General features: G+C 47.3%; 1 long non-coding RNA gene across 1 annotated transcript in view; it reads left to right on the top strand.

The window, feature by feature from the left end:
* The window catches only part of LOC116703013 (uncharacterized), a 21812-nt gene extending 13757 nt beyond the window's left edge, over positions 1-8055 (top strand). Inside the window, exon 3 of the long non-coding RNA XR_004335313.1 lies at positions 8043-8055. This is a non-coding gene — a long non-coding RNA (uncharacterized LOC116703013). The remainder of the gene's footprint in view (positions 1-8042) is intronic.
* Positions 8056-9211: the final 1156 nt, after the last annotated feature.

Consider the following 9211-nt stretch of genomic DNA (forward strand, 5'->3'; position numbering starts at 1 on the left):
TATTATTTATGGTCACAGGTAAATATAACTTATATTATGGTTACCTATTTAGCTATATTATTTTAATTACATATTCAATTTGATTTTAACGTCACTTACTTACACTGCAATATTGCTTTTTGTACTATGGAAACCTAACTTTCCAATACCGTTATTTGACGCCACTTTCCATTCAGGCTACCCTCTGCTCATTGCCTGTTGTGTGTTCTACTTGTTTGTTTGGCCTTTATTGTAGAAAATGCTGCTGTAATAAGAGAATTTCCCCGCTGTGGGATGAATAAAGGAAAGTCCTCCGCCGTGGGAATGAATCTAAGTTAGGTGTATCTAAGGAAATTCTTAGTCCCAAACGTGGGATAACATTTTTTCAGTGGACACTGCACCAAGGGAACAGTGTCATGACAAAACGCAGCAGTACAACCTGCAAACGAAAAAGCAGTTAACACAGGTATAGGATACAGGAGAATGTGTGTAATAACACCTCTATTCAGAGGGTTACTGATATTGCATAATAGGTGGAGGATTGATGTTGCAAGCTGAGAAATCTGCAACCATGGTGCATGTGGTCTAACTCGGAGAGCAGTAGTGTTTGATTCTAAAGTCTGACTGCAGAAGCAAGGATCTTCTTCCTGCTTTTATTTTTTTACTTTTTATATGATTTTCATTTACTTTTTTTAAAACTTTTATATTATTGCGGTGCGGGGGGGGTTGGACCGTTTCCTAGCTAGCCTGCCCGGTTGTTCCCCCCGGCGGGCCGGGAGTCTTGTCATCTGTGTGGGGCGCGGTCGGTTGAGGTGGGGGCGGGTGGTTTGCTGTTTTTTTTTTTTTTTTTTTTTTTCGTTCTGATTTGTATCTTTTTTTTTTTATGGTTTCTCATACTTTCTCCTATGTCCTCCTCCCCGCTCCATTAATCTTAGTTGATATTGATCCGCGACTTTTCCTCTTTTTGTGCGGTGTTCTTTTTTCTCCTCTGCGTTTTTTGTTTGTTGATCTTTGTTCCACGTTTGATTAATGTTTGTCTCTAACTTTCTTAACTAATCTGCTGCGTGTCTTGAAAGACTGCGATACCATACGTTAACACATAACTTATTAATCTTTTTAGTTTTCTTATCGAGTTTATTTTTGGAACGTTTATGTTCAATAAACCTCACTTTATAGTGTGAAAATTATGGCCTGCGGTTTGAGCCAGCGCAGAAAAGGGCAGATAAATTAAAATGCCACGCCAAGTGGGGTGTGGAGGGCCTAACACCCAGCGAGCTGGATGAGACATCTTGTCAGAAGTCTTACACAAGGGCTATCGTCATTCACCTTCGAATTTTTGAAATTGAACCAACATACACGAAGCCCCACCCCGCAAAATTAATTGAAAGGCTAAACAAATGTGTACTGCACCATAAGAGAACGGTTGTGCTGTGACAATCATGTTATTTTTGGAGCAGCAACCATGCTAACATAAGAACCAGTTTGCATACCCTAGGAAAACGGGGTCAATCTGAACCCCGGTCAACATGAGCGGTTTATAGATTCCGTTGTTGAGCTATATAACACAGCTGGATGAAATCTGGAATGAGATAGTTATATAACCGCACGCGATTGGTATTCAATCCACAAGGATTAGTGCATAGGGAAAAAAATAAAAGACAAAATATATAGTGACACACACACACACAAACACAGCAGCAGGGGTGGTGTAAGGGGAGAGGACTATACTTAAGAAGAAGGAAAGCAACGGGGTGCTCAAAAAAGGATTGAGAAAGGACATAATAGTTAAGATGTAATAACCAATCAAATAGAGACAAGGGAACAGGCAGGAGAAGGCATTTAGAAACTAGAAGAAGAGAATACGAGGGCAGACAGCAAATTTATATCTAATCTTGGGCAGACGGTCTAATTGCCTAATGTCCCTTGGCTCTGGCAAGCTTTATCGTCGTGCGTCAGCCGTGTTTGCCTTGGGTGTGGACTTCTTCTTATGGCGTGACGATGTGGGCAGCCTGCATTTTTTGGGGTATTTAGCTAGGATAGGTGATAGGTTTAAATTAGATCTACTAGAGAGGGATTGGGCAGACAGAAGGACTGGGTTCAGCATGAGTACACGTAGCCGGCTGGAGGTGAGGTGGGATCAGCAGAGGGAGCAGGAGGAGTGGGCTGGTTTTTTGTCTGGAAAGAAAAGAAGGTTTTGTTACTTGTCAGGGCACATGGCTATGGTCACAAACATAAATATAGCAAAGTTGCTTGCGTTTTAAACGAGAGAGGGAGAGATTAGTTAAGTAGGGTAACGAAGTGGGGGGGAAGAGGGGAGAAGGGACCTTGGGGGCTCTTCTGCCGAGGAGGTGGGCGCCTCTCCAGTCGACAGGTCTCACTGACTGGTGAGAGCCTGCTCAGTTTCTCAAGGTTCTGCAAGAAATCTCACTTCCGGTTTCTTTATTTTCCATCTTTTCCTCTGCAGTGGTTGGGCTTATCATCATGTCAGACAAGAGAAGTGAGTGCAGGAGATTGTTTTCACAGAGAGATCTCAAGAGGTTCATAGTGCTAACTAGGGGGGTTATAGCATCGGAATCTCGCGCTCTAAGATCTTTTGCAGCCATTTTGTACCCCGGCCAGGGCAGCATATTTGCCGGGGAGATTTTTGGAGTTAGGGTATGTTTGCGAAAGATAGGTTGGAGGTTCAGTGTCTTTTAGAATAAAAAACAAGAACCTTTTTTTTTTTTTTTTTATTAAAAACGGATAATTGGGAGTGCGCAGGCTTGAAGTAAACTATGGAGGACCCGAGTAGGGGGTCCCGGACCCCACTGGTGAAAGATCTCTGTGGTCTATGGGGGTCATAACACGCTTTTTTGAAGAGCGAGGACGCGCTGCCGGTGCATAGGTCGTAGATGTTAGTGTGGCAGGCTCAGATAGGGGAAGAACGGTTACGACATAGTGCGTCATGACTGAAGATAGTGTGGGAAATCGCGAACTGAAATTAGATAAAGAAGAGCTGTGCGTTCATTACAAATAATAGACACCGAGGGGGGAAGTGGGTAATCTTTTCAAGGGGCAGCAATCTATCTTATGGCTGTGGAGTAGCCACCGTTTTTAGATCAGGGAAGACCACCCTTTGCAAGGACAAAGACACCTGGTGGTGTTTGAATGCTAACTTGTACGCCCGGGACGGCAGTGAGATGAAATTTGTTAAGATGAAAAGACCAGCACGCTACAGATCTAAATAAACGGCGTTACACTGACTTTTTCCCCAACTTGCCATTGTGGACACGTTGAATGAGTGTGATCACTAAGACATCTGAAAACGATCAGTAATTTGTTATTTATTTAGACCACGTTTGTCAACTTGACCCTTGACTTGTTGAGGAAAAACCCGTCTCCTTTGGCCATCTGGTGCGTGTTGTGTGTTCTGTAGGGGGGTTTTTCGCTTCAGTTTGAAGCCACGTAACAGTCTGTTGTAAATAAAGGGAATGTACCTTTGACGCTTTCGGCCACACAACGCTGTGCAGCACTTTAGAAATGCAAAAGGACCACATCATCGCCCAGTAGCTAGACACAAGTGACCACCACACATATACCCAATATTCATCGGGGTTCCTTATCTACCTCACGTCGACTAACAACATCAACTACTTAAGTACACGGATGTGTACCTTTACTGGTAGCTTTCAAAATGCTGCGCACAACTCACGTACGGGTAGTGTTGTCTTGGGAGCATTTTCAGCTGCGTACCAGTCGGTCACCCCATCAGCATTGGAAACCCCTGACCAGACGTACACACTGTTCACTACACTGAACACCTGCAACGTGGGACGAAACAAATAGCCATCACTCTGGTTCAACACCCCACACACATCGTCCGGCACGGCACAACTATGTAGTTTCCGCAGAGGGGGACCCACCCCCTCGTCATTGACCCAAGATACTTTTGGTTTACTTTTGCCCGGATATGTGTATCCATTTTTGAGCAAGTGGTTAGTCAACTAGGTTGCGTTGGGACTACAGACGTTTTTGAGACACCTGTGTTAACTTGGTTGGGCAAAATGTAAAGTTAGTTGATTTGTGGAGGGGTATAATGCACCAAACGCGGAGCTGAGGGTGCGGAGGAAAAGCGGGTTTCTTCTAAAGCTTACCTTACTTTTTCCGCTGCCATGTTGAATGGAGTGTGGGTTCAATAACGGGACTATGCAGACAAGCACAGAATAGTTAGTATTCATTATTGAGCACGTTGGGTCATCAACACCTCGAGCTTATGGACGCATTTCAGAGAACAGCATCCCTGTGATATTGACCACTTTTTCAGCGAAGGGGACAAAGATAAAAAGACTATAGAACAATCCATGGGAGAAAGGTTTTCCAGCGCACTTTTTTCTTGCTCATGAAAAACGATAACCAACACGTTGTGTGGAAAGGGTTAAACATGTAAGAATGAAAGGTGCCACACAGTATATTAATTTTTTTGTGTGTTATGATTTTTAAGTACAAAATGATATTTGTAGAATGATTGATGAAGAATTGATCATCTGGTCCAACAAGTCTGGCATTGGAAAATGGGAAAGGGAGCTTATGGCTGACGAAACAACAGGGAGGGAAGCTTGCTGTCTGCGCTGTTCCCCGGGGGTCTTACTCTACGGATAAGGAACTACATCAGATGCTGATAAACTGTTGATGGTGTAGAAGTTTCCCACATTTAAACGACCACAGGACGCCCTTGTGCCGCCACGCAACCAAGAAGGCGGAACACCAAAAAGGCTGGCAGAGTTTTAGCGGCATCGTTACTCTCATTGAAACAGCGAAACGAGTAGGATGCAGCTCGGGGGCCGTGCGTCAGTTGGACGAGCGGGGGAAACAATGTAGACTTAGACTTTTTGAAGTGGACAGGGTGAGCCAAGGGGGAGGAATTAGGAGTAGCCCCAGGGGTGCAGGGCAGATACAATGGCGTGAGATCTAGGGGGGCTATGCAGGAACTGGTTGCAAGTGGACTCAATCATGGGGGAGGCAGGAATTGCAAGGGTCCTGCTGCTAGAGCTGGGCAAGTGTTGATCATTGTTTGTTTGTGGGTCTTAGATTGTCGTGGTCGTATCATCTCATCATTCTTTGCATTAAAACCCTCTTTTTAGTCTCAGTTAGGGACCGTCCACACGACCTCCTTCGCTAAGGAGATCAATCAGAAGCACAAGAAGGTAGTTTTGCAGTAATTTCCATAACAGTTGCCACCTTACCGGACAGACCGGCGTTTACATTCGTCAAAATATGGGAGTACCATGAGAGCGCTCACATCAAGAATATGGTCTCTGGATCCGAAACCACCGGCAGCAACGACCGTGGACTGTTAGACGGGAGTGCGAAACCAAGTATGGTTGTTGCTGCGAAAGCATAATTGAGAGCAATTTAAATAGAAGGGAGAGAGCGGGTAAGGCGGAAAGGGAGGACTATGTCTCGAGCGCAGACATGGAGGGGTACACAAACAGGAATCGTTGTAGGGACGGGTTCATATTTACGCCTCATATGGCAGAGCCTGTTGGCACGCAAGGCACGCTGTTTTTAATTAAGCAGTTGGGCACAAGCTACACCACGTAGATTTGAAAGGTAGCGGGATCCTTCTTCTTGACTTCCGATGTGGGGGTTGTTTGGTGTTGTCTTTGGGGATTAGGTCAGGGTGGGACAGATGTACGGGATCAAGCTCTTATCCATGCCTGGAGAGACGCTGAGGCCCCGTTAGGCGCAACTTCTGGATAACCGTGTTTACGTCTTAACCGCGGGTCTGGTCAGTGTAATTGATTATCTGGGGTGCTAAATGGGTAGTCTTCACGAGCGGATTATCGTACACCCACGAAGTAGCATTGGGCTCACACCGGCCTCCTTACGATAAAAGGGAGCAGCCCCAGCGCCTGCCTGTGGCTTGGGAAGAGACTTTACAAAAGAATAGCTGGCTGAAGAAAATCTCGCGGCAGGATACTGGCGAGCCTGTATAAAGTCACTTGGAGACGTAAGGCGTGAGGGACGAGTTTGTCCCCTCAGCAATCTCTGCTCGGCATTGCTTTCGCGGAGCGTCCCGATCCTGTACTTTCCAGAGGCTTGTTGGGAGGGACGTGGCGGTTTTTGCAAGAGCCGGTCAGAGCTAGGGTCTGAATTGGGTCACCTTACGACAATACGCGAGATCGTAACTGACACAGTTCTCGTGGATTCCTGATCGAGCGCAACTATTTGTTTCTTTCTCTGCTAGGAAACAACCTTGTAAGGACAGTCTTGGGGCCTGGGATCACAGCAGTCCAAGTTGCTCTTGTTGCTTCTTTCATTCGTGTCTGCTCTTTTCCCCTCCTACATTTGGTGCGGGACTTGAAACAAGGGTCTGAGCATGGCAGCCCTCCTTCTTCCCTCCTTGTCCTTTAGCTGCTTGGCGACTTAGACTAATTGTCAGCCGTTTGCTGGTCTAATTTCTCCAGCTCTCGTACCCGGGGCTCGCGTGTGGAAGCGCTGCGCCTATTTTAGAAGTCTAGACGCCCTGGCTGCGATTCGTTATTAGGAAGTAAACCCCCACACATTCATGGGTCGTGTGTGTTGGGAGATTCGCTGAACGCTTTGGCATCCAGATTTCTTCCGACGTTGGGTCCATTATTCTGGTCTTTCTTCGCTGCGCAGACTCTTAAGTCAATGTATCAACAACATGAACACGTAGTCCTTCTTTTGCCCTGCCTCCTACTTTTCCGGGCCGCCGACTGTTGGCTCTCTTGCCAAGATTTTAAGTTGAGACGGTCTCCCGCTTGTCCGTCGCACGGATTGCATATCAGTTTCTTTTCGTTTGAACTTCACACTTGTTTTCGAGTAACGAGTTTGCGTCATGGTCGTTAGCTCCGTCATGCCCGAACTTGGGTTGTGGTGGAGGGCCAAGGGGCCACGGAAGTTGGCCTTTCTCTCGCTTCCATTCTCCTTTCTGTCTCTCTTCTTCTTCTCAAGCTGTTGCTTCTCTTTGATGGTGCTCATCTGCGGGGATCCACGTTTGTCCACAGACTGAGATGGTTATAGTTTAGTTGTCATGCAGCAAGACTATTCTTCGCTCTGAATCAGAGGTCCTAACTTCTAGCTCGGCTCTACGGCCCTTGATCTTCATGGACAATTACGTCCTTTTTCGTGCTCAGCAAGATCTTGTTTTTCGTTTGTTTTAAATCCTATGAGGTGCAGATCAATTCTCTGTCTGCATCTGGTGTCCTTACAGGTCCAGGGGAGTGGCCACTGTTCTACAATGTTCTGACGGGAGGCCAATCCCTGGTGAAGCCGCTGGGTCTAAGGGCGGGTAGGCAAGACTGTCTTTACGCCACAACTTCTGTTCTTTGAAAAGTCGTTCTCTCTTGCAGCGGATCTCATCAACGTTACGCCTTCTCTTGTCGTCTGTCTAAGATGAGTGGATATTGCTGCTGTCCCCTCCTCCTCTTGGCCTTTCATGGATCTGCTTCTCCGGTTATCTCCTCCTCCACAGCCGTGAAACTGGCAGCGCTCCAGCCCTCCTACCTCCACCATGTCCTTTGTCGTTTTAGCGGGAATGGACCGCTCAATTTTGGAATGCACAGTGTGTGTACGGGGCACCACGACGCGGAGCGGGAAAGGAGGGGGGATATGTTCGCTATTTAGGACACGGCACTCCGAGCGCGGCGAGCAAGAAATTGCACAACTGGGGTTTTTGTGTGGTGCGAGCCATTACTACCCATAATTGCCCGCGTGGTTGGTTATGATGGTATACTGTGTGGTGGGTTTTGGTTGTGATGTCGTGAAGGGATTCTCACCGTGGAGGACCACGATGCATAGTTTGATTCTGGCCAGTGGACAGGGTGAGGAACTGACGGCCGGCCCATCGTTTGGGGGGGGACTGATGGGATACGCCGGAGGACGGGCGTCCCTATTTCTACGCATCTTCTTTTCCTCAGGGCGCGTTACTCAGACCTATGGTGGTTTCCTTGTTTCGGTCAACCATGGGGGGCCCCCTTTGGGGACCTTGGAGTCTTGCTTTAAAGTATGAGACTTGTGATGTTGTTTTTTGGGCTGGGGTTGGAATGCGTACTTCTTAGATGCAAAGGAAGTCCAGGTGTAAATCAAGAATAAGAGTAAATAAAAAACGAACCAGAAAAAATTGATTCCTGTTTTCCAAATTCAATAATAGGAGAGGGAGCAGGTCTTCAGGCGCCGAGATGATCAAACTGATTTTCTACGGCTTCATCTATGGGTTGGAAATGGGGCAGGATCAAAAGTTCAGGGACCCGGAGGAAGAAGGTTAAAACCAAGATTCAAGGAGGGAGCCTGATGACAACTAAATTGACAAGCTCGGTGACCAATCATTGGGCTTTGATCGGCCTTTGCTTTTGATTGAACTTACAAACACCTTTAAAGCCTCCCCCCCTACCCTCCAGTTAGTGTTTTGCTATTGCCACCCCAGTTCTTCCAAAAGAACAGTGTGTTCAGAAGTGACTTGTTTTAAAGTTGATGAAATTTTTTGCACAAGCGTGCCTTTAAGATGGCACGGTTAAGGTGTGCTGGGACGGAGAAGCCAGTCCCGGTTGAAGAAGGGGGGGCCTTGGAGCTTTAGCTCTTTCAAAAGAGCTTCCTGCACGTCGTTTCTTAACATCCAATCCTCCTCGAGCACAGCAACTTATCAAATACTCCGTACTTATATTGCAATCTCCAGGCTGAAATTGCTGTTGGATCCCCTCTTCTCTTTGGATTTACTGACATATTGTCGGTCTTCGAAGCTAAGAGAAACACCATGACAGATCACAAGTCAAACGGCTTTCGTCCGAAAAATTTTCGGCGGGATTGGAGAGAGCCCAAGAAGAAGGTGGGAGAGTCCCCCACCCGGTTAACCGCGATTTGCCCTCGGGCGGGGGGGGCCTAACACTCCTCTTTGTCCGAGGGATATTATTTAGCGTCCATGCTAACGACGGCGTACGAGTGGGAGAAACCGGAAGCCACAGGACCCATGTGACCCACGGTGTTGAGCACAGGCGCTCGCGGAACCAGCGGTCCTAGTGCCTGAAGGCACCGACCCCCAACGTTGGCGACCCCGTGCGGAGGCAATACCCCCCAGCCACGAACGGGGTGTCCTTCGTGCTCGGTTATCTCATGGCCCGCCGAGGGCGTCACTGCGATGGTAGTGTAGTCCTTCGAATGTGTCTGTGAATTTGTCACGAGCCCAGCGACCGCCTCACAGTTGGGGCCAGAGTATCGGAGACGGGAAGCTTGC

Source organism: Etheostoma spectabile, chromosome 15 (assembly GCF_008692095.1).
Source record: "Etheostoma spectabile isolate EspeVRDwgs_2016 chromosome 15, UIUC_Espe_1.0, whole genome shotgun sequence".
NCBI lineage: Eukaryota > Metazoa > Chordata > Actinopteri > Perciformes > Percidae > Etheostoma > Etheostoma spectabile.